This window comes from Protopterus annectens, chromosome 3.part1 (genome assembly GCF_019279795.1).
Source record: "Protopterus annectens isolate FY-2018-M chromosome 3.part1, PAN1.0, whole genome shotgun sequence".
In the NCBI taxonomy this organism is placed as follows: domain Eukaryota; kingdom Metazoa; phylum Chordata; order Ceratodontiformes; family Protopteridae; genus Protopterus; species Protopterus annectens.
The window spans coordinates 132489294-132514830 of NC_056732.1; the positions used below are offsets into that span (position 1 = coordinate 132489294).

Here is a 25537-nt window from a genome sequence, read left to right on the forward strand (position 1 = left end):
AGGTCCTGGAATGGGTCAAATCTGTAAATTGACATAAAAAGCTGTAAAACCATTCCAACCCTGTCTCATGTGGAATAACAGAGAACAGGTCCTTAATATCGATTGTTGCAAATATCAAATCCTCATCATATAAATCATCTGTTATTCTAGACAAGAAGTCCTATGAATTTTTCAATATAAAGGAATCCCTCCCCACCACCCCTTTTAACTTTTTTTTTTTAATTTAAATTTAAATTTTAACATTTGTTAACCAGGAAAGTCCGACTTGGAACAAAGCCAATTTTCAGCAGAGGCCCAGGGAGAAATGCTCCAGATGCATTTCTTTGTAATGTGGGAGGAAACCGGGGCACCCAGAGGAAACCCACATGAATGCAGGGAGGACATGCAGACTCCGCACAGAAGGCACCCCAGCCAAGAATCAAACTGGATAATCTCTTGATGTGAGACATATTTGGCTAAGGGGAAGATTTTAGATGCCTTTGCCTCAACTATCAGATGGAATGGGGGGTTGTTCAAACTTTTATGGATTTTGGGAATACCAAACATGGTGGGGGTTCTTGGGTATGTAACTCGAAGAAAATTAAATTCACTCTGCTCACTTTGCCCATTCATTAACAGATTTTCCAATAATACATCGACACATTGATAGGCTATATTCATTTTGTTAAATTAAACTTCTTCATATGTGTCTGAACATAATAATGACAACATTTTATTAATGTAGTTATTAGCTTTCATTACCACAAGGCTCCCACCTTTATCTGGTTTCATAACCCTAATTTGTGTATTCCCCATGACCTCCTTAAGCAACATCCTTTTGTCATTTCTTAAATTTGAATAATATCTTCTGGGATGAGAAAAGAGCTTCCTAATATCATGCTCACAAATATTTTCAAACAGCTGTACCATCGGTTGCAATGGTGGATTAAAAGTATTAGATTTTTTACATTGATGAACTAGATTTTCCAATCTTCGTTCATTATAGGGAAATAGGAAATTAAAATTTGATTTCCTAGTATATAACTTTAAATGTAAAATAATCCCTTCAATTTTATCTCTCTTGGCTTGTACAAAAGTCAATCCTTTAGAAAATAAATTTGCCCAAGCTTCATTGACATCGGTATTACTAAAATTATGAATGTTTTATTAAGAGTACAGATAGATTTTTATATGGTAAACAGCATTCTAATTGTGAGAGTAAGGGTGTTATTTATTTAGTAGTGTGTAAGAAATGCTTTGCTTTCTATGTGGGGAAGACTGAGAGAGCCCTTAGAAGTGTATATATGAACATTTATATGACATTAGCAAGAAAGATGGTAAGAATGCACTTTACAAACATACTACTCAATGTGAAGGAGCCACTTTTTTATTTTTCATGTTGGAAGAAGTTCCACATGGGATGGGCAATGGGAGACAAAAACTGAGTACTGGGAATTATTCTGGCAATTAATTTTACAAGCTTGTAGTTTTCCTGGCTGCAATGAACATGTCTCACTTGTCCCTGTTTTAAAATTTAGGGCTGCTAGGTTATGACAGTATTTAGGGACTTATGTTTTAATATTTTAATTTTTAACTGATTGTGTTCATTCAATGTATTCTTTATGTATTTTTTACATACTTTCATGTTTTACAATTTTGAGGAAGGATATATACAGCTATAGGAAATGTTAGAATTAACAAGCCCACTAAAGGGAAGCAAAGTACTATGAATTATTATGCTTTCTATTTTTCCTGTTTTGGGATTTTTATATGAACTTTCTGTAAGCAGGTTATTTTTATATGTTATACTGTTTAAATTGTTATATTTATACTTGTTTGAGTATTTAATGTGAATGATTTTTGACAATTTAATTTTATTGATATATTTTAAGGTTTTCTTTGGTTAGTTAGGAAGTTCAGGTAGAGGGGAGAACTACGATTGGACAATGATTTAATTATGTACATTAAAAATATGCGGTTGTGTTAATTGGGGTGGTACATGTCTGATGAAGTTCTATGGATGAACAAAAATGCGGTGAGGCAGTTAAGCATTCGTTTTGTATTGCATTTTTATTTTTCAATAAATCTCCGTGTTTCCCCTAGCTGGTGGCTTGAATCTGGTTACCTCTTCAGTGCTGCTTCGTGATGTGTTTTGGTGTTGGAGCATTGCCCTCTTGGCACTGGTACCTTTTGGATTACTAAAATTATACATTTTAAAATCCCCACCATTATTACAAATAATGTCACATTCTTCATAATAATCTCCAGCAATGTCTGATACCAAATAATCACTTCTATCAGACTGGTCACAATTATCACTAGTATTGGATGCAATAGTTACCAAGTGCCTCCCCTCCCTCTCCCCCTGCCCCTGGATTAAAAACCATTCTGCACTGAATTGTTCAACCCCCCTGGGGTAGCCTGAAACCCCCCTTCTGGTTCATTTGTCATTCTGACCTCCTCATAGGGAGATAGCTTAAAGGGGTACCTTCACCGAAATTGTTCACAGTGGGGTCACCATCATCAACCATATTCACATTGTTGACACTTCCATTACTATGCAAACTATTTTCATTCATAAAATACCATAAAAATCCCACATAAATACCATTGTGATAGTAAAGGGGTTATTTACATTGCGAAGTGTCAGGGATGTGAAGGGTTCTATACTGGGAAGACAATAAGAACTTTCAGGGAAAGGATATACCAACATCAATACAGCATTAGTAAGGAAGATGAAAAAATGCTTTGTTCAAACACATTAAAAATAATTCGACCCATCATCTTAAATACATTATAATTGACCATGTGGATTTGGGACCTAGGGGTGGACCTTCAGATTTATTTTTAGAATTTAGAGAAATGAAGTGGCAGTTTAAATGCCAAGCTACAGTGTTCTCTGGGTTAAATGATATAATTTTTATTAGTGGTGTGTTGAAGTTAAAAGCTGCGTTTATTTTATAAATACTCATTTTTAAACAAATTGAATGTTGGTTAATGTTTTTTGGCCTCCAAAAGACAGGCATGAATGGGCATGGGTGGGCGTTGGGCTGGCAACTTGGCACCATAAAAATCTATTGCCAATCATTAGTGGACCGGAGTTCCGCTGTGGCGACCCCTAACCGGGAAAAGCCGAAAAGACAAACAACAAACAACACAGATGTGTATATTATGTTGTTACATATACATGTACAGTCTTGTGCAAGTATTGGTTGTTTCTTGTAAGTAGCAAAGTTTTAAGGTTACTGTTTCATAGGTTTGGAAAGCTTTGTAATTAATTAGTCACATGGGTCAATCTGGGGGTGTATATACATATACATTCATTGAGTTTTTATGCTTGGTATTCTGAAGAAGTCCTTAATATTTGGACGGAAGCGCTTAATTTTTGATATTAAAGAGTTCTCTGCTTCATGATATAATGCATTATGATGTTTGCTCTGCACTAAGATCTGAAGAAATAACAGGAACACCCAGTGTATACTGTGTATGTCAGGACTGCCTTGTGTTAACCACTGCATTTCAGCTATATGCATTCCTGCTCTTAAGTATGCTGCTGCAGGCAAGTATGAAACTGTAATAGCTGTAGACTGCAAATATACTATCTGCAACTGTATATGGGTCAGGTAGCTAACCCAGCACTCCAGTATGGTTTGTACACATCACAGATATACCCACCCACTAGGGATTTATTGTCTACACCTGCATTCCATGTATTAATCCACAGTTCATCTATTACCTCTGTCATGCATGAATCTCTTGCATGTGTGTTCAAGTGTCACTGCAGTCTTGTATAACACTCTACCACTATTACCAGGTCATATTTTACCAGGTAAGCTCTAGGCACATATCAGTCAATCAATATGAAGCAGCGACTCAGTAGCTCAGTTTGATAAATGATAGGTGTGATGTGCATTTTGTCACATACAGACCAGGGTTCAAAGTCAGTGACAGGTACTACTAAATATTATTGAGCAGTTATGCAGTGTTAATGGATGTTCTCCCCACAGGAATTACAGGTAAATGAATGGCTGTAGTAGCCATTAGAATGGGTTAATAATTTGGGTGTTCAGATGTACCGGAGTTTTAACAGGATTGCTCAGCAATGTGATAAGATGTCAGAAAATAAAGGCAACAAGTTTAATACTAATAAAAGTTAATACAATAAATAAAATGTATAATCTGGGTACGGCTGTATGCCTGTTGTGTCTGTGAATGTCTGCTGATAGTCTAATTCCATGCCTGCCAAGGAGGGTATGATAGTTGTAAACTCTCTGTACTGTGCACGATACATGTCTCGCAAGTGTCACGCTGTCACGGACTGTGATCACTGCTGCTGCATCCCTTGGTCACAGATCTATCATGGACATGATTTATGTCAATAGCACAGTCACACTACATTAATCCACAGTACAATTTTGTAGTCATATATGTCCCTTTGACATGTAATAGTCCTCTGTAGTTGTGTACCTGTAAGTGTTACAGCTTGGCCCATACTGTCCCATGCGGAAAGCTTGAGAGGTATGTTCATGCTACAGAAGCTATAGGGCACTCGTATACATAAAGTAAGGGCAGACCTGTAGAGTATATAAGAGTACTGTTGCAAATAATATAGCCTATACTGGTATTAATGGACTGTATTTCTCTCTCCCCCCACCCCTTATCTGCATCATTATTTATTATTGTTATACATTGGTTATGGTTTACTATTAACATCTGTTGTTCCAAAACATTATGTTGGGCCTTGTGTTTTATTACTGTTATGAATTGCAATGGTTGCATACTAACATACCTTGTTGAATTACCTATGTTGTTGGTCTTATGCAGTAACTGTTACTGACATGCTGTTACTATACTGACTGTTATCTCACTTATTGCTGTGTTCCATATGCTATGCAATGTGATGTTAAGGGGTTATTTGTAATGTTCTGTCATGCTGTTATAGCTAACTAAATGTTCTGTTCATTGCTAAACTATACACTTTGAAATACCTCAACACCATAGCTTGACTGGGTAGGTTGATTCCTGGTGATCCGCCTATCCTACCTCAGCCGGTTATGGCACCGGGTTCCAGCACATCTGGGACCCAACCTGGTGCTGTCCCATCCCTGCACCACCTACAGCTGGAACTGCCTCAGGGAATGGGGCCCGTCCTTTGCCCGAGAGCGGGCATGGAGGGGGGTTGTCACCCGGCAACAGCTACTTGGGATGGTGCACAGGATCATGCACCATGGCTATGAGGATTGCCTGTGCTGGAATGAGGGCAGACTGGCCAACCTGGAATGGCAAGGTGGCCCCGGCACCCAGCCCCAGCACAGCCACCTTTGGGGCAGTGAAGAAGCAGTGTTGACTGCCCATGGGTGAGGAGTTCAATCTCACTGCTGCTGTCTGGGGGTACATGGCTCTCTGATTCCACAACAGGTCTGTACTAGCAAATTGAAGTAGCAGTAAGCCAAACACAGGTTCATCGACACATATGTGTCGAACTCCCAGGTAACCGAATGACCAGATCACCGATTTTTTCCCTAGGGAAAAAATCAGTAGGCCAACTACATACGACACACCAGTGCAAACATTATAAAGTGGGGGGGTTGTGCCCCCCAAACCCCCCTAACTAAATATACTAACTCCAAGATCGCACTGCAGTGCAGAAAAGGGCAAATTCACAGCCACGGCCAACCGATTTTTTTCCTTAAGAAAACTTGGGAGTTTGTCACATATGTGTCAATGAAATGGTGTTCGGCTTTCTGCCACATTGATTTGCTAATATAGACCCTTCTACAACACCCTCCCCAGAAAAGGTGTTTACCCTCCTCGTGTCACACACCACCCCTGTATGTTTTCTTGTCTGTCTTGTCCGTTTGCAAATGCAACCTCTCCAAACCAACATACCTTCCCACATGTACCTACATCCCTTCCCCAACATTCCACTCTCTTCTTGAAAAAAAAAAAAGGCGTCTGTCCTACACAAAAAAATCACCCCATACATAGTTCTCCATTTTGCACCTGGTCCACTGGACACAATCAATCATTACATGAATTAATCAACACAGTTATTTCATCCTTACCCCTGTCTCTCTGGGGTGTGAGGCTCCAAATTCCAAATTCACTACAACCTGCACAGCTGGTGCTGTAGAAAAAAACGGAGAGCTATAGTCCTTTCCTTCACCTGTCCTGCACATCCCTGCCTGCCTTTCAGTATGTTTTTCCCTTGCTTGCCCCCATTTCACAACTTTCCTATCACCCCTTTTTCTTTTCTTTTTTTAAAATTAGCACGGGTTTAAGCGGAGTGCCGCACCTTGCAAACCCACTTAAAAGTGCATTAATCACCGCAAATAATTATATTTGCCAAGTGTTGAACCCAGGACCCTGTCAACTACAGCATAGTGCATTAGCCCACTAGGCCACTCAACTCTGAAGTAAGTTAGGTGTTTTCATAAACACATCCTGATTGCCAATGACACTGCTTCTACATATAATGGGAAATTGGCAGTGTACTTGGGACTGCGATCCAGACACCAAACCAGTACACAGCCAAATAAATAATGATGGATGGATATGAGGCCTGGGGTAGCAGGTATAGCTGTCAACTGCACAGACTGCTGCAGAATGTCCAGAGTTGTGCTGCTTACTTATGACACAGTTTCACAAAACCTTGTATGTGCACTAAAGTCAGTGCAGAGTGAGGTTAGAAAATCATGACAGACAGTTCAGTGTCACACGTCATACCCATCCAAACACACATGCTAATGCAACTCCTGTGTAACAGACTGTATGCATGTACATATATCTTGAGAATATTTTATTTTATTTTTTTTATTTTACATTTGTTGACTGGGCTAGTCCAGCTGGATAATTTCCATTTTCAGTGGAGGCCCGGGGAGAAAAGCTCCACAATTAAAACAAGGTTAAACATTTAAGCAACAATGCATACATTTTAGTGTAGTAGAAAATACAGCGAAAAAAAACAGGTAAAAAACAAACAGCCTAAGCTATATATTCATATTTTTTTTTTTTTTTTTTTTAGAACAGTACAGTAATTTAGTCATTTGAAATAGCAGGGAAAGATAGTGATTTTTACGTAGGGAGGTATGGCTGAAGAGCGAAGAAGTCATTTAGTCTGGACTGGTACAGGAGCAGAGCCAGAAGTTGTTAAGATGTAATAGAAGTTGTTTTTTGAAAAGTTGAAAGGAGTCTAGTGAGGTAATGTGTGGGGGGAGGTTATTCCATATTTTCCCTATGGAGTTTGAAAATAGACAGTTACCTGCTGAATTTGTAATTCTAGTTGTGGTGACTTGTATCTTTTCAGCGAATACAGAATACATCTGTAGCAGTATTGACTCAGTAGCTCAGTCTGTTAAATCCCTGACATGCTGTACATTTTTGCCACTCACAGTCCTGGAATCGAATCCAGTGTGTTGCACTTCAATCACATGCTTGTGAATACAACTAATAAAGACTGAGTCCTGTAATTTTAACCAAAACAGATTGCTGCTACTGCATTCACTGCTACCCATGTTAGCATGTCAAAGGCCTGTAGGTAGGGACACACTGCACAAATATGCATAGGCTACCTATATGTTGCCTAACACTCTCCAATTGGCACTGTTACATAACATATGTACCTTAAGCACATGCCTCACCTGAACTGTTATAGGTACCCTCACCCTCACTGACGCATACAACTTACTGTCCTCCAGTGTGCTCATACTCCCCAGTATGAGTCCTGGGCAAAAAACAGCAATTGCAGCCTGCAACATATGCAGCAGTATGTTCAGCTACCCACTACAGACCTACCATACCTCACAATCCCCTAGAACAAGGGATCTACACTATAACCATACATGAAGGGGTGGGTGGAGCAGAGGTCAAGCGACAGGAACATGTGTCACAGTCTGCCCCTACACACATATACGACTGATAGACCAGCGTCTACTGCAGCAGAATGCATATTCTAATATGTATGATGATTGACACTCACATCTGTCTTCCCCCTTATTGACCTCAACCCACATTGTTTAACACTGAACTGCCACATAATCAGAAAGTCATTTGACAATGGCCAAACATAACATGCAAAACTGTGAACAGACTACATAAATCCCAACAGTGGATGGTATTTGTACTTACCCTCTGCAATGCTGTAGTCTCCACACCTCAGTACTGTTCTTCTCAACCCTAGGAAAGGGGCCAAGGCCTACATGAAAGTCTTAAATATTGCACTGTTGTGCCATGTCATGCAACCCAGCTGTTCTGGACACAAATAGCAAGTCTGAGCCACTGATTGGTGCACAGGCCATCACCTGTATATCTGGCACATGCACACATTCTGCAAACATTTGTGTACTGGAGAAGTAGGGCACCTACAGGGAAGATACCCTACAGCACATTTGCTTTGCTGTCTGTCACTGTGGCACACAGATGTTGCTGGACTATCCTCATATACTCATAATAATACACTATTTGTCGAACAGTTTCTGTTTGATATGGTAGTGGTATGTTGGCCATAGGGGACACAACACAGTAGATGGCATTGATGGGAGTGTAGACATTTAGCACACTCCATCACAGCACACACCACCAGTTACATTTAGTGTAAAAGTGACTGCAGCACTACATCACTCTACACCTTTATGTGGCTATATATATATATATATATATATATATATATATATATATATATATATATATTTCTACATATATATATATATATATATATATATATATATATATATATATATATTTCTACACATATATATATATATATATATATAATATATACATAATATATACATTTATGTATAGATAGATATAGGTATATATATATATATATATATATATATATATATATATATATATATATATATATATATACTGATAGACAAGGGTAATCATGTCTGAGGGGAATAGGGAGAGCACAGTGACATATTCACATCTCAGTTCTTTAGACATATGAGCCATCAGACATGGACCTAAATTAGCTCAGTGTAGGAGCATGGCCACTGTGACTGTCAGTACTTAAAAGGTGGCTCCAGACCAGACCTATATGTACTCCAGTCCAGGATTTTGTGTTCTACAGCCAATTGGCTGTTGCACCTGATTCAGCAGTCGAACACCTCCCAGATATTATATCCAAGGGATTCCCCAGGTGTGTGCTGCACATAATATCTAATTCACACCTAGGGTGTGTACAGATTGTGATCGACTGTATAGGGTTTTGCATCATATGTCTGGTATATTTTGCATAGCATTGTGATTTTCTGGTACATCGGTGGCAAATCATAGATTGATGTTAGGAACTGATGGCAGACTTGATTTACTGACTCCATCCACAGCAGGGAACCCATGCTACTGGATGACCTGTTTTTCTCTGCACTTTCTACATTTGTGTGGCCACTAGTTAATCCTTCTCCTTTTATGTGGGCCTTTGTACCACTCCTGTTCAAGGCATTGTCCATATTCCTGGTCTAAGTAGTTGTAGGTATGCTGTGACTGGGGTACGTGGTGTAACACCTCACACAGGATTACAGACTTCTCACCTCTGACTGTACATGTTTTTCAGGATGTCCAGCATTCCACCTTATATGTGTGCTCTGCTCCTCAGACAGACAGTTGTGTTGTTTTGGTAATATACAGCTACATGGTGCCCACTGACTTGTTGTAGGTACAGACAAAGTTACATGATGGCCTGTACATCCTGCTGCCACTCTTGTTACAACCTGCTGTTATACTAGCCACCTTCTAGGTTACACAGATGTGTAATGCCCATAGCTGTGGCCACCTGTCCCTCCCTTGTCTCTGGCATTGTCCCGCTTTCTTGCAGTAACAAATAGTGACATATTTTTTCAGTGTGTGGGACTCCCACCATAGGAGTACCTCACTTGTAAAATTGCAGATGCAGCCAGCTTTGAACCATGAACACCATCAACCATGCAAATGTACTTAGCCCACTAAGCCACACCAGCCATCAGAAAGTGAAGTTTAATTCCTGACACTATCAGCAGCAGACAGACATAACTTTGTCCCCCTGCATATTGAGGAAGTAGGACATTTCACCAGGTTGTTTGGGAAAGCTCTGGGACTGTGTGGTCTGCTGCTATGACCTTACTAACATACTGTTACTGTAGTTGTATAGGAACATGGCTGTATTGGGGGTAGGGGACTCTAGCATTGACAGTCATGCATCTGTCCTATGGCCCCACTGATTGGCATTTCCCTTGCATAATGTAGTGAGTTTTGCTGCCTTTTGACTTACTGCATATTATGGGGCAGCCAGTATTGGACAGAGAGTACCTGTTGTCCCACATAGCTGCTAGTTCTCTGCAAGCAGCCCAGTAGCCTATTCTCTTCCCTTGCACACATACAGCAGGTCCATACATATGGCATGATAGTCTAGTACCTCATACATTTGCTGTAAAGAAGAGTGACTTACCTTGTGACTGCAACAGTTGAGATAATAGTGCTTCAGGGCTGACTCTGTCCGATGCATACAGTACACAGCCAATACAGGGTAAGGTACAGGTTGTGCTGTGTGGCTGGCATACTTTTTATGACGTATGTCAGAGTGAGGTGTCAGTCTGAGTAAGCATACATCTGCCTTACAGAGAAAGGCTGAGGGGGTTCCGCATCCAAGAATCCCAGTGGCTGTGGCTGTGGGGACCTTGGCACTTGTGGGAGGGCTGTGTGTACTTTCCCTGTAATGATCCTGCCACAACTGTTTCCACAGGATCATATTGTGCAGCATGGCACATACTGTGAACATCTGTGCACAAGTGGCTGGAGAGTACTGCAGGGCTCCACCAGATATACCAAGGCAGTGGAACCGTGACTTGAACAGCCCAAACACATGCTCTATGATGTTCCTAGTTTGTGCGTGTGCCTCATTATGGCATTCATTGGCCAGTGTGTGTGCATTTCTGATGGGTGTCATCATCCACGGTTCTTTTGCATAGCCGGCATCCCCCAGTAGATGGCCGTATGGGATGTCCCCCCTGGCAAACATCTGGTACAGCTATGATGTGTGTCAGATATGGGATTTCTTGATAATTGCATGGGCTGCCAGCACACACATTCATGATAATGCCCTGGGCATTGCACATGACCTAGCAGCTGATGGAGTGATATCCTTTCCGGTTGACATAGGCTCTACCCTCCTCAGCAGGAGGTGCTTTGATGTGGACATGAGTGCAGTCTATCGCACCCAGTACCTTAGAGTAGTGTGCTACACAGTGGAAGAGACGCATACTACACGCCTCTCCTCAGAGGTGTGGGGTAAATAAATGTGTTCACTGGCATCTGTTTGCATGGCAGCCAGGAACTGGTGGAGTACCATGGATGCAGATGCCAGTGAGACCCCCATCATTTCCCCAGTTGATCTTTGAAAAGTACCTCTAACTAGTATTCTAAGGGTTACACATACATTTGTTCCCACTAGGATGGGTTCCCCTCAGTTGGCTTTGGGTCTGAGTTGAGGGCGGCACAACTCAGTGAGTTCTTGTAGTATGTCCCTGTCCACCTTGTAGCACTCTACAATCTCCAGCTCATGTAGCTCCTGGAAGGTTACTCTGGGCCTCAACACTCTTTTCCTTCTCAGTCTGGACCTATTGTCAGCACCAGCATCAGCACTAACCTCAGCCTCAAGCACATACAGATGTAGCAGAGCAGCAGCAGCCCTTAGCATTCTGTCAGTTAAAATGTCCAAGTCTATACTTCAATGGTGCAGAGTATGGGTGGGAAATCAGATTGTAGGGTGTATGTATACTTTATAGTGGTGTGCTACAGATGCAGCCTGCATGATTGGATGACTATGATGTATTCCACCTGCCAGGTATATCACTCAGGGGTTTGAATGGGCCAGTCTAAGTGGGACATGGGTTATCAGTATTTGCTACATGATTGGCTTTCCCAGGCAATTTCCTTTCCTTTTTTTTTTTTTTAAACTGCCTTCCCTGCTATGCACTGCAGCACAGTGTGCAAACCCATGGCGCTGGTTTAAACAGTGTTCAGCAGTTTGGACACACCCCCATGCATGGGCATGCTCAGCATAGCTTAAATCAGCTAAAACACATGTCCCACAGCTAAACAAAGCTTACCAGCACTAGACACCCCCCCCCCAATTAGCTGAGCAGAGAGGTATGCAAACAGGTGCCGCTGAGCTCCAATCCACTTACACTGATAGTGACCCCCCCCAACTTTTTATGTCAGCTACCTGTTCTACTGACACCAACACAGTTCTGGAGTTACACAAGTTTTTATCTGCAGACACAATGGCCCAATTTTGCTGTTAAGTAACCCCACCTGCCTTGCACATAACCTGGATACTTCATTATTCCAGAGCTTGCCTCCTTAGCAACCACTGACATCTACCATTGTACATACTGTATGCAGGGCACTGTAATGCATTATTCTCATGTCTTATTTTTAGTTTTTAAACATTTATTTTTTTTTTTGCATAATGGCATGTTTGCGCGTTGCTACGCACTGCATAACTGTAATATCGGTATTAAATATATATATATATATATATATATATATATATATATATATATATATATATATATATATATATATTATTTTGCAATAGTGTTTGGACTCACAAGGCATAGTTTTGCACATATTAGTACCTACCATGACATTTCTGACCTTCTAATTGGGCTTTTACAGTTCCTGTTCAATTTTTACATTTCTGTACATGGTTATTCCATGTAGACTTCTGATACCAACATGGGTTCTGCATGGATACCTATCTGCTTCCTGGATCACAAAACACCCACATTTGTATGAATTTTACCTGCTTATGAGGTGATTTGCATGCCACGGACACTTCTGTGTCCACATGCTTGTGTACGCCCCTCTACTCTGTTTACTGGATACCACAGCTGCTAGTTTCCGTGTTAGATCCATGCCACTCTGCATATACAGAAAATCACTTTGTGTAGGGTTTATTGAATTCACCTTACTTGTCTCTCTCTCCACTTCCCTGGCAATACCCTTCCACAGCTTTCCCTGTGGTTACTGGTGAAATTTAATCCAGCACTATAAAACCATTTATTTCTACATCAGACTTCCAACTGATCCAAGGAAAGCACATAAGACATATGAATGCATATGTGTGTGTGTGTGTGTGTGTGTGTGTGTGTGTGTATACATAATGTAAATTATGTACTACAGTTAATATATTGACTGAATAATGCAAACTGTGTACTACAATTAATATCCTGACTGACACCTTGTACACAAATTGATATGCAATATTGGCCCTTATATTGTTTGTCGAAATGTCTGCTGTACCTATTTAAGTAGCACATGTGTGCTGTTCTTGTTTGTATGTGTAATTTAATTCCCTGTGCAAATAGTGCTGTTGTAACAGTCCACATCAACTGGCTTGGGTTGTGGCTGTAAAGAATCTTTTGACCAGTACATTTATCACAAAAAATAAATAAATAAAAATAAAAAAAAAAGAATGTGTGTGGTCACCACGGGTGGTAGAAGTGAAACTTCTGTAAGGAAGTGCGAAGGAAAGCCCATACTTCTATCATGGCAGCTAACCATTTCACAAACTTTGATGCAACACTGAGTAAACACTAAGCAAGCAATAATGCCTGACAGTGTGTGAGTTAATGTGCGATTAACGATCACCCAGGGTTGTCATGTGGCCTGATGCCACAGGTGGAGGGCCTGTACACCCCTGGAAGGGCATTAATTACACATTAATGCACACCCCGGAGGGCATTATTGCACTTAGAGAATGGGCTGTCTGTAAAATTGTTGTGTTTTACTTTCTTATTTATATTTTTATTACTACATTATTTTTTTACAATATTATTTTTTATATATTTTTGATGTAAAATATTTCCTCCACCTAATATTTCAAATTTGCTAAACTATATTTAAATGTTGGAAGAAGCATTTTACATCCAAAATATAACATTTCAAAAACTAGCCAGGTATTTACTTTATTTTTAGGTCCCTTACTCATAAAAGGTTTAATTCGTTGTCAGTCATTGCAGATTAAAGTTACTAAATAATGACATACATTTGAGTTTTAGACTTTTACTTTCTTCAGAAAATTCATGCTAACAGAAATTCTTTACTTAAGCAAGTTTGTAGTTTTATAAGAGCAATAATTAAAATCTTTTTGTTTTATTTCTGAGCCTTTGTTCCCCCGTTATTTTAGGCTTTATCCAGAGTTTTTCAGCTTTCAGGTCCAGAGGTATGCCAACCTCTTTAATGCTGCTGCTGTGATTCACTCTCTCACATGCACATCTCTGCTTCAGGAACTCTGTCATTCTAGCAAAATTCTAAGTTTATAAGAGCAATATTTGAAATCCATCCCTATTTTTGGTTCTTTGTTTCACCGTTATTTGGGGCTCTGTCCAGATTTCGTATTTGAGAGGTATGGAAACCTTTCAACTGATGCTGCTTCTGCTAGGGGATCAGACAATCACTCTCAGTGTGTGTGTGTTTGTGTGTGTGTGTGTGTGTGTGTGTGTGTGTGTGTGTGTGTGTGTGTGTGTGTGTGTGTGTGTGTGTGTGTGTTTACAGATGCATGTTAAGGGAAACCCTATTATTCTAGCAATGTTCTAAATTTATAAGAGCAATATTTAAAAACATGTCCCTATTTCTGGTCCTTTGTTCCCCCGTTATATGTGGCTCTGTCCAGACTTCTTCTAGTAAGAGTCTGAGAGGTAAGAAATGCTTTCAGATGATGCTGCTGCTGCCAGGGGATCACTAAATCTCTCTCACTCTGTGTGTGCATTGAAAATACATGCTAAAGTAAACCCTGTTATTCTATCAGCTTTCTAAGTTTATAATAGCAATCTTTAAAATCCATCCCTATTTTGTTCCTTTGTTCACCATTATTTACGGAAACCTTGTCATTCTAGCAACTTGTAAGCTTATAAGAGCAATTTTTTTAAATCTGGCCTTATTTTTGGTTCTTTGTTCCCTGTTATTTGTGGCTCTGCCAGATTTCTTGTGGTAAGAGTTTGAGAGGTATGGAAGCCTTTCAACTGATGCTTCTACTCCTGCAAGGGGATCACTTGTTCTGAAAATGTGTGTGTGTGTGTGTGTGTGTGTGTGTGTGTGTGTGCGTGTGTGCGTGTGTGTGTGTGTGCATGTGTGTGTGTGCGTGTGTGTGTGTGTGCTGTGTGTGTGCTTGTGTGTCATGCCATGTGTGTGTGTGTGTGTGTGTGTGTGTGTGTGTGTGTGTGTGTGTGTGTGTGTGTGTGTGTGTGTGTATGTGTGTGTGTGTGTGTGTGTGTGTGTGTGTGTGTGTGTGTGTGTGTGTGTCTGTATGGTTGAAAAGCTAAAGTAGAGTATAGAAGTCAAGCTCCACCCTTAGTGGGCGGAGTTTGACTTCCATACTTTCATTTTGCTCTGAGCTCTCACAGCATCCGATAAGAAGTTTCACTTCAATAAAGAAAGCCCTGACTAGAACCACTATGGGCACGTCTATCAGTGGGGTTGGTAAAGCTCTAAATGTATGCACTTTATAACCTACACTTCTAACCCACAGCCAGCTAAAATCACAGCATCCTAAACAGCTTCCAATGTGTAAAAAAAAAAAAAAAATTTCACATCCCATGCATCATCCCATACTCTTTACCTGATGACTAGGTTATTATGTTTGCTTTGCTTATTTCCTTACAAGAAATCTAAAAACTCTGATTCCTAATTAGTTTATATTGAATCCCTCTATGTCTGGATTTCCCTTTGAGAACCTGGAATTATGTGTTATATCACACAGATGCAAATTATTCTGTTTGGTATCTACTAAATGTTCTCACTTCCCAGCAAGATAATTTTTTCTTCATTTATATAAAAGAATAAGAAGCAGGTCCTACATGTGTCCTTTCTCATTTTTTTATATTTGTTTTATAGGACATTTCAAAACAAACAAAACATTTTTTCAATGTTAGCCCTTATTGTACAATAATAATACATGCAGAAATTCACTTTATATAACAATATTTAATATAATATTATTTTATATACATAACACAACATTTAACATTCAACACCATAATATAAAGTTGCCATTCTTCAATGGTGGAGAATGATGAAGTGCAGAAATAAGGTACAGTTAATCTCTGAAATCAAGCATTTCAGACGACTTTGTTATTTCTGATGTTCTCTGCAAGTACTGCAATCGACAATCCTATGGCCAGTATGGTATTTTCTCTCTTATCTTTTTGTAATGTCCAAGTCACATGTCCATAGAATGGCCCATAGCCTCTTATCAATTATTAATTAGGACAGGTATCAGATAAATGCTGTTCACCTGCTGTTATGGAACTATGACTCTCCACACTAACACAATAACTATATTTCTGAGAATAACATGGTAACTACAAAGTGAGCAATGTGAATAAATAAAGCAATTATTTACCACTCTGAAAGGAATCTAGCTAATGCTATTGTTAATGAGGAAATAGAAGATTTTACAGGTGAGTACTGGTCTATGCTTATGAAAAATAAATGCACTTAACATATCTTCTATTCTGGATTTGTAACCATTGTCTCTATAAACATAAGGCATGATTTCTGCAAATGATTTAACAAGTCCAATGCAAGAAAAACTGTCCTTAAAATTAAGCATCAGGGCCTGTTACTTTTTAATCCATTAAAATATAAGAGATCTAGTTAGATATATAAATATTTACACGCACACACATTTTTGAATGGTAATTGCCCTTTAGTGTATAATTAAGCAATAATCCATGACTGGGTGTGGGTATATCAGGATTTGCCCACAGCTGCTGTGGTTTGATCATGAGGTTGAATTCCAAGTGATCAAATAAAGCCAACCATGGACTGTAATGCTCATTAGTGTTCTTCCTTGTTTGCTGATGTGCTGCTCATGCATATGGGTCTTGTGTTCCCAAGCTGGCATAGTATATCAGTACAGTGCAGGAGAAGCAACGGAGAAGACAGAATCTCCATTCCTTTTTTTTTTTTTTTTGCTCTTTTTTGGACAAAATCTTACAAGGGACAGCACCCAAATACAAAGAAAATCATGTACATTTCTGATTATTTAGTTTTGCAGTAAGTACCTGATTTTCTCATATTTTGCCATCCTATAAGCATATGCCAGTAGAAAATTCTGGCTGCTCAATGGTACTTCAGCAGCCGGACTTTTTTCTATAGATATATGCTCAATTCACAACAAGCAAGCTGATTACGCTGTCCAATCAGTGTGCTCATTTTTGAATAACAATGATCCATTATTGTATAATTACTGCTAAACATGATGCAGGAGGTTCTTCAGGTCATCTGGTGGTGGCGTACCACATGCAGGAAAATTATAAAGTGGGGCTTGTTCTCTGGTTGTATTTAATATTGCTAAACTACAAAGGTTACAAGTATGATTTTTTTATGTTTTCTTTAGATTTACAGCAAAATGCATCTAGAAAGACCCATCCCTAAAATATATTTTTCTCCAGTCACAGAATTAAATGTCTCTCTGTATATGGCTTGAGAAACAAATATAACATCTTTCCTTAAGTTGCCAGTTGACCATGCAATCCTTTAATAGAAAGAAAATGTGAGTAGTCTAGTAAAAAATACAAAGCTTACTTACAGAGAAATAAAACCTGTCTGTTTAATATTTACAAGATGGTTTATATCACTCAAAAAGATTTAGAAAAAAGATACATGGCTATATATTACATTGCTTTACAGTATCAACTCAGAACAGTAATAGAGTAACATATTACAGGTTTACAGAAAAAAAAAATCATTATTTATACAGATACATGAAACATGCACCAATCAGGTGCACCAATCAGTCTTTGATGAGCCCAAGATATTAAACTTCACATTTAAAAACATAAAGTACAATTGTGCTCTTACCCATAACAGCAGATGTTCAAATTCCTCACTGTTGCAGTAGCCTTTAGGCTATATGGGTTGTGTCTTGACCCAAGACACAACTGGCCAGCTTCAAAAAGCCCCCCACAACACTTTCACTTCTTCTGATTTTCCTCATTTGCTGCCATTATGACTGTCATATCTGTACTCTGTTTCATCCCATGTGCCATTCCCCTCGCCTTTGCTGAAGTTTCTGTTCAGAAGTTCCTGTTCAGACTGCCTGTAATGCCACATCATCTGCATACAGGAACTTTGTTGATCTGACCCCTCTAACCTATTTGCTAATGTAGTCCATTACTAGTATGAACAGCAGGGGGCTCAGAGCTGAACTCTGATGCTCATCCACTACCACTAGGAACTCCTCTGTGAGACTGAACACTGTTTGCCGTCGCGTCATTTGGTCCTTGTAGACAGCCTGCACTAATTCTACCAGTGTTTCTGAGACTTCAAACCATCACAGGGCTGCCCAAATCAGCTTTCTTGGGATCTTGTCATATCCTTTTTTGAAATCTAGCAATGCCTAGTTTGGACTCTTTCCTTATCTCTAGTGTCTTCTCAACTATCTGTTTCACTGCAGATATCAGGTCAGTTGTGCAGCATCCTGATATGAATATGAACTGCTCATCTCCCATCTTAATTTCTATTAACTCTGTGTACTCATGTATTGATCACCCATTTAAGCACTTTCATGCAGTGTGATAGGGGTTTGATACCTCTATACTACCAACAGTTGTGAATGTCTCCTTTGCTCTTGAACACTGGTGGCATTATTATGCTTATTCTCCAGTCATCTGTTGAACACCTTTTTCTCCATAGGAGGAATCTAAGGGGGTGGCAAAAGACAACACATTCCGGCTAGGCTTATAAGTGCCTTCAGGCAGATAGCCTAGTACCCACTTATGAATCTATGAACCTATGAGTACCCCCAGGAGCCATTTCACCCTTATATCACACAAAATCTTTATCATATTTGTTGTGACCTCATCTAAGCCTGCTGCTTTCCCTGACTTCACTTTCCTTAGTGCTGCTCTTACTAATTCTATGGTGGGCTCCTCCTCTTCTTTCATTGTAGGCTGTGTCTGGGGCAGTACAGCTCCTGTGGGGTTTTCTTTATTTGAAAGCCGCTGGAAATACTCTTTTCATCTCCCTTTGATGTTCTATGTTCTGTGGACTGGTGTGCAGGTTGTTGCTGGAATCCTTTATGAAGGGTGTCTGACTGTCTTCTTTAATTTCTCTCTTTGCCTTGCAACCTGATACAGTTTTTTGTACCAGCTACTGAGTAACTTTTCAGAAACTGGTAGAGTGCCTCTGATGCCTTGTTCTTTGTTGTTGTAACTGCTCTCATAGTCTATTTGTTAGCCAGATGATATTCGTTCCCTAGCCTAGACCATCTTTTCTATCTCCCACTTTTACTTGCATTACTTATTTTTTTGATGATATCCTAGACTTCTGCATTCCATCACCAGCTTTCCCTATGTACCATATTTCCATACCTGGCTCAGCCACATATCTGTTCTGTAGTTCTCACACGTGCTAATTTGAGGTGTTGCCATTCTTCTTCATCTCCACTTATTTTCTCTTCTTCTTCTTGAGGTGCTACAACCCTGACTAATTCCTTGAACTGTCATGCTTTCTCTACAGTCAACTTTCAGGTTTTCAGCCTGCTCTCCATTGACCTAAAAGCCTTCTCTGACCACTGCTTACAGTTCATTGTGAAAATCAGCAGTTTATGCTATATGTGATGATAGAAGGTCGTGCCAGCTATGCCAGAGAAGTGGAGCAGTGTATGTGTAACATATCCCAGCACAGCTAGCTTAAATTTAGTAAAGAATTATATGTTATTTGAATATCAAACTGATTTTTACAGATGCTTGTGTTGAAAATGTTTTTGTAAAGTTGTTTGTGTTAAAAATGTATCAACAGTGTACCCTGCTAGAAAGAAAATAAATGTACATGTATTATTGTAACTGAATTAAATGTATATGTTTTAACAGAGGATACTGGAAGAGAAGAGGTTAATCACAATCCAGCTGCAGCAAACTCTGAAAATAGTTGAAATTAAATTAGGCCATAAAGATTGTATCTTACAGTTCTGGTTGCAGCCAAAGACAAAATGTCTGGAAAACTAAGTATTAGGAGCCTTCTCTATTGTCTCTAGCAAATCAAAACAAAGAGCCAAACCAGAAATATCAAGGGTGACTGTGAAAAATACCAACACAGTAGGAAAAACAGTTTATTTAGTGCTTTCATCTGCCAAATGGCTGAACTTCCTCAGAATACAGAACAGACATTGAACAAGCATGTAAATAACCGCCCAATTAAAGTCAATAGCACCAAATAATGAATTCATTGAATAATTGATGCTTAATGCATAAAGACAAAATTAAAGTGAAATGCCTAATGCTTGTGAAAATAAATGAATACAAAAATGAAAACATACACAATATATGACCTATACATGTTAAATATTTCTTATGAACCATAAAATATATATATATATATATATATATATATATATAAATATATATATATATATATACATATACATATATATATATATATATATATATATATATATATATATATATATATATATATAAATGTATATATATATATATATATATATATATATATATATATATAAGTTGAATATATAAAGCACCTAAGTGCATATAAAAATACATAATGAGCAATACACATAAAAAACATATTATACAAAAATATAAATATTTTAAATTTTTAAATGGCAAACATAGATTTAAGCTTGAGGAGACTAGCAATTGAAATGACATCATTAAGACCTGGAGAAAGTGCAGCATTACACCTAAGCTGCCATCTGAGCTCCAGGAATTCAAGAAAAATATCACAGGGACCACCTCTAGGGTCAACATCGACATTATCTAAAACAGAAAATTTAAATGAATGCAAAGGAAAATCTTTTATATGTCTATAGAGAGCATTTCGCTCATCCTTTTTACTAATGTCATAGTAATGCTGATAAATCCTGTACCTAAACTGTCTGATGGTTTTGCCAATGTAAAAACAAGTACACTGTTGGCACAAGGCAACATAAACAATGCTCTTACTATCACAATTAAATCTTTTCTTATGCTTGATTTTGCCATAACCATGTATAAAGCATTCAGTACCCTCAAGAATAAACTTACACTGAGAACAGTGACTGCATTTATTTACTCTACCTGTATGTGAATGGGACACAATTATTTCAATCATAGTTTTAAAAAAGGTATCTTTTTGATAAACCACCAATGATCTTTCACCAAGTTTGTTAAAAATATTCCCATCACATCTGAAAATTTCCCAAAATTTATTAATGATGCACTTGATTTCCCTGTATTGTAAATTAAATGGCAAAATCAAGGCCTTACCATGAGACAAGTTGGAAGATACCAAACCAGAATTAATACGATTAGCAACTTAAACTACGGACTTACCAAGAAGGGAGGTATAAAACCCAGATGCTCTCTTCCCTGTGACTTCAGTAAATATTTCTGTTAAAAAATCCTCAGGATAACCCCTCCTCAAAAACATATCAAATAACTTACTGCATTCCTCTAAAAATAAACTTTCTTGACTAACCATCCTGACCAATCTAACACATTGGCCTTTAACAATGGCCTTCTTTTGATGGATAGGATGCCAACTCTGGAAATGCAAGTAAGAATTTGAAAAAGTGGGTTTCCTATATAATGTGGAATCAAAATTGCCTGATTCCCTGTTCTTGGAAAGGGTGACATCCAAAAAATTGACCTGTGTGGCATCAGCTGATGTAAACCTTAAAAAATATGTAGAAGAATTAATTAATTCAAAAAAGGCTTTAAGTCTTTCCTTGGTGTCAACCCAAAAAATAATGATGTCATCAATAAAGTATTTATATAAATACCAACTCTCCTTAAACTCAGAAGGAAAAATAAAATTAGTTTCCCAAAAGGCCATAACTATGTTGGCAAATACAGGTGCACAAGCAGCACCCATGGCAACACCCTGGATTTGCTTGAATAAATGGCCCTCAAAACTAATGAAATTATTTTGCAAAACTAAATCCATGAGACTACTGATGACCAAACTTTTGTTATGTCCAAGAATAGGCACTAAATATTGAAAAAAACAGTCAATGCCAGTATCATGTGGGATACTGGAGTATAAATCTTTGACATCAGTGCATACAAAAAGAATGTCTTCTCTATATAAACTGTCACTGACATTCGATAAAAAGTCCCACCAATCCTTTAACAAAGCGAGATAATTATTAAACACACTCTTGGTCTCCTGATCAATATATTTAGCAATAAAAAGTGTCTTGGACCCTTTGGCATCAACTATTTGCCTCAGTGGGGGATACTCAATGCATTTGTGAACCTTGGGAAGACCAAAATGGTAGGTTTTCTAGGAAATTGGACCTTGAAATAGTCCATTTCACTAAGTGAGACTTGATTATTTAAAAAAAGATCCTCAAGGGCCAAATCAATTCTGTGAATGGCCCCATTTAACTAATTTAGAGATATTTCTTCATACACATCCAAAAATAAAATGGAAAACATTTTATTAATGTAATCATTCGTACTCATGACCACCAGTCCCCCACCTTTATCTGGCTGCATGATATGAATAGATGCCTCACTATGAATGTGCTACAATAAAAGATGTTCATGCAATAACATTAACATGTGCAGGTCATATATTGTGTATGTTTTCATTTTTGTATTCATTTATTTTCACAATTAGGCATTTCACTTTAATTTTGTCTTTATGCATTAAGCATCAATTATTCAATTAATTCATTATTTGGTGCTATTGACTTTAATTGGGCGGATGTTTATATGCTTGTTCAGTGTCTGTTCTGTATTCTGAGGAAGTCCAGCCATTTGGCGGATGAAAGCACTAAATAAACCATCTTTCCTATTGTCTCTAGCAGGGAGCTAATTGCTACTCTGAAAGACTAGAGATTTGAACTTGTTTTATGACTTCCCGGAGCTGCAGCAGATCTAAGCAAAGCTCTATCTGTATGTATTGAAACACATAGGTGCTAAACTCCTGACAGTTTTTAGTGTTGGTGATAGTGTGGGAAACAGAGTCAGATGACCAGATATGATGTTATTCTGTAAGCTATCCCAGAAATAATATTTAGATATTATATTGAGAAGTCTCTCAGATAGACTGGGCAGTCTGTTTCTTGGAACCTGACAATGAAGGAAGACCACTCACCTACTCCATCTTGCCTTGTTCTAGTAAGTGAACCAGGGAATAGTAACTCTTTAGATTATACGGTCACAGCCCTTTAGATTAGTCAGGAAAACATAGTCAGATCAGTTAAGCACTGTTTCTGAGGAACTGTGTGAATCTATTCATGTGTGTTATTTTAATATTTCCTGTGAATGAAACTCTGGTGTTTACTGTAAATAGATATTGAGCATTTTAATGTTCTTTTATTATTTATTATTACATATATTTAAACTTCTCATTATGGCTGGTCCTTTTAGAAAAATATTTAAGTTTTGAGAGCATTTGCATATATTTATTTTAAAAGTCTGGGCAAAGTTGGTAGAGTGGGTAATCTGTGTCAGCCTTTCCCAGGTGTGTGTGTGTGTGTGTGTGTCACCTACTTGGAGCAGGGACACAAAGCACTGGTTTCAAAGAGAGAGTGCTGGAGGATTTAACCCTACAGCTGTGCCAAGAGGGAGACAGACAGAGAAGCCCAGAACCCAGACTGAGTGTGTTCCCTGTGTGCTGTTAAGGGAAATTGTTCTTGATGCAGAGAGGTCTGCATCTGGAAATAATGAGTGTATCCATTTGTATTCCAAGTGACCATTCTTCTCCTGTGTCAGTGGTGAGGATTCAGACTCCTTGATTACTGGCTCACAGTGGGGACGTTGCATATTGGTGGCAGTGGTGGAATATTAATTGAACTTCTGTAGATGTAAGCAGTTGTCACTGAAGGTGGGTGTACTCTCAAGCAGTCACAAGGAAGACATTCAGAGTTTCATTTCACAACAGTTTTATTTATTTATTTATTTATTTGTTAGTTTAGTTTAGTCAGGGAAAGCAGGCAAATATGTCAGCAGAGGATTATGGCAAGCTGACAAGAAAACAGTTGGCCAGGGTGTGTGAAGCCAAAGGACTAGTGTATGCCAACCTGACTAAAGAGAAAATCATTTCAGTCTTAGTCAAAGCTCAGACCAGCAACCAGGAGGACACCCATTTTGGTGATGTGAATGTACAGCCCTCAGAGGATAAAAGAAGTAAAGCAACTGCTAACTTGAACCATTTTAACTCTGAGATTTAGAAAGCAAAAACAAATAGTCTTCAGTTTGGAACCAAACACGTTGGTTACCATACCTCTCAACTGTACTAAATTCCTTGGTATTTTCCAGTTTTGCGGGCAAAATACTGGGTTACCACAAATTTCTGAGTGGCCCCTTCAATTCCCGATTTTTTTTTTTAGTTTTTATTTACAATTTTAAGTTATGATTGACATCATCACACATTGCCAGCATATCCTGCAATGTCATCAACGTGCAGGGCAAACATGATGACATCAGCTTCATGAGGCAGTTCCTGACTGCCCGTCAAGCTCAGAGACTGTGGCAGGAGTTTCAAACCATAAGTGGTGATGTTGCTAGTAGTTGTGTACCAGACTGCCTGCGTGATTGCATGACTATACCCCAACACACATTACCACCTGTTTCCTAAACAGGAAATTACAGATGCTTTAATCAAATTATAGGACAATTATTACATTAAAAGTCTTTGGTCAGACCACTGATACTACTACAAATATAAACAATGAGCCTCTGTGTACTAATTTTCTTCTGTGATGGTCCTCGCTCAACTGCTTGCATCATTTTCTTTTCATTTTATGCACTTGAATAAGACAGCACTTTGCATGGCATGTTTTCCAGGACTAGCCTCAAGGACTTGCCCTGAGATAACCTTTTTGAGCCACTTCTTCATTGATCAAGATGACTTCTTCTTCAGGTATGTTCTGGACTAACTCCTCGACCAGCACCTTGTCCTGCCTGATCACTTTCCAGAGAAGGACTGACTTCTGAGAGAGGCCAAGTACTTTTAACTCCAAGACCTTGTCAAACTCCTAAGTTCCAAGACCAAACAGAGCTCACTCAATGATGAAAGCTGTCAGAGTGATCTTCTGATAAGAAGTCCGGCTTCATCACCTTGAGCTACAAAGGGCCCTACACCTCGGTGCGGGACAACCAAGCAGATGCAAAATTTCATTGAGTGGTGCGTATCATGCTATATGCCTATTGCCCTGGCCAAAGAGGTGTTTTGGGAAAGCTTGAATGAAAGTCGTGATCCTGACCAACCACTGGACAAGTACACATCCCACTTTTACCTCAAGTTCATAGCCCTAGAGCAGACATTCGACTGGTTCTCCATGGCCGGGTTCCACGTGGTGGAATGTAACTTGACAGACAGAGCAGCATTTGTGAATCAGTATAATGAGCCCCAGGACAAAGTAAGGAGTAGCTATACTGAGTAATCTTTCTTCAGTAGGTTTCTCCACTCTTGCAGAATTAGTCTTGGGTTGGGGTTTGCTGACTGGGAGGGACTGAATGAGTTAATGAATTATACTATTAATGTGCATTTTTCTGTAATTAATACCATATGGCTAAGGATGATGTTTTGGTTATACCTTAGAGACCTTCTAATT

At 38.8% G+C, this 25537-nt stretch overlaps 1 protein-coding gene and 1 pseudogene across 3 annotated transcripts in view; one reads left to right on the forward strand and one right to left on the reverse strand.

Moving 5' to 3' along the window:
- GADL1 (glutamate decarboxylase like 1) overlaps window positions 1-25537 on the reverse strand; it is a 1864133-nt gene that overhangs the window by 1140751 nt on the left and 697845 nt on the right. The window lies entirely within an intron of this gene.
- LOC122798040 lies at window positions 24757-25366 on the forward strand (annotated as a pseudogene).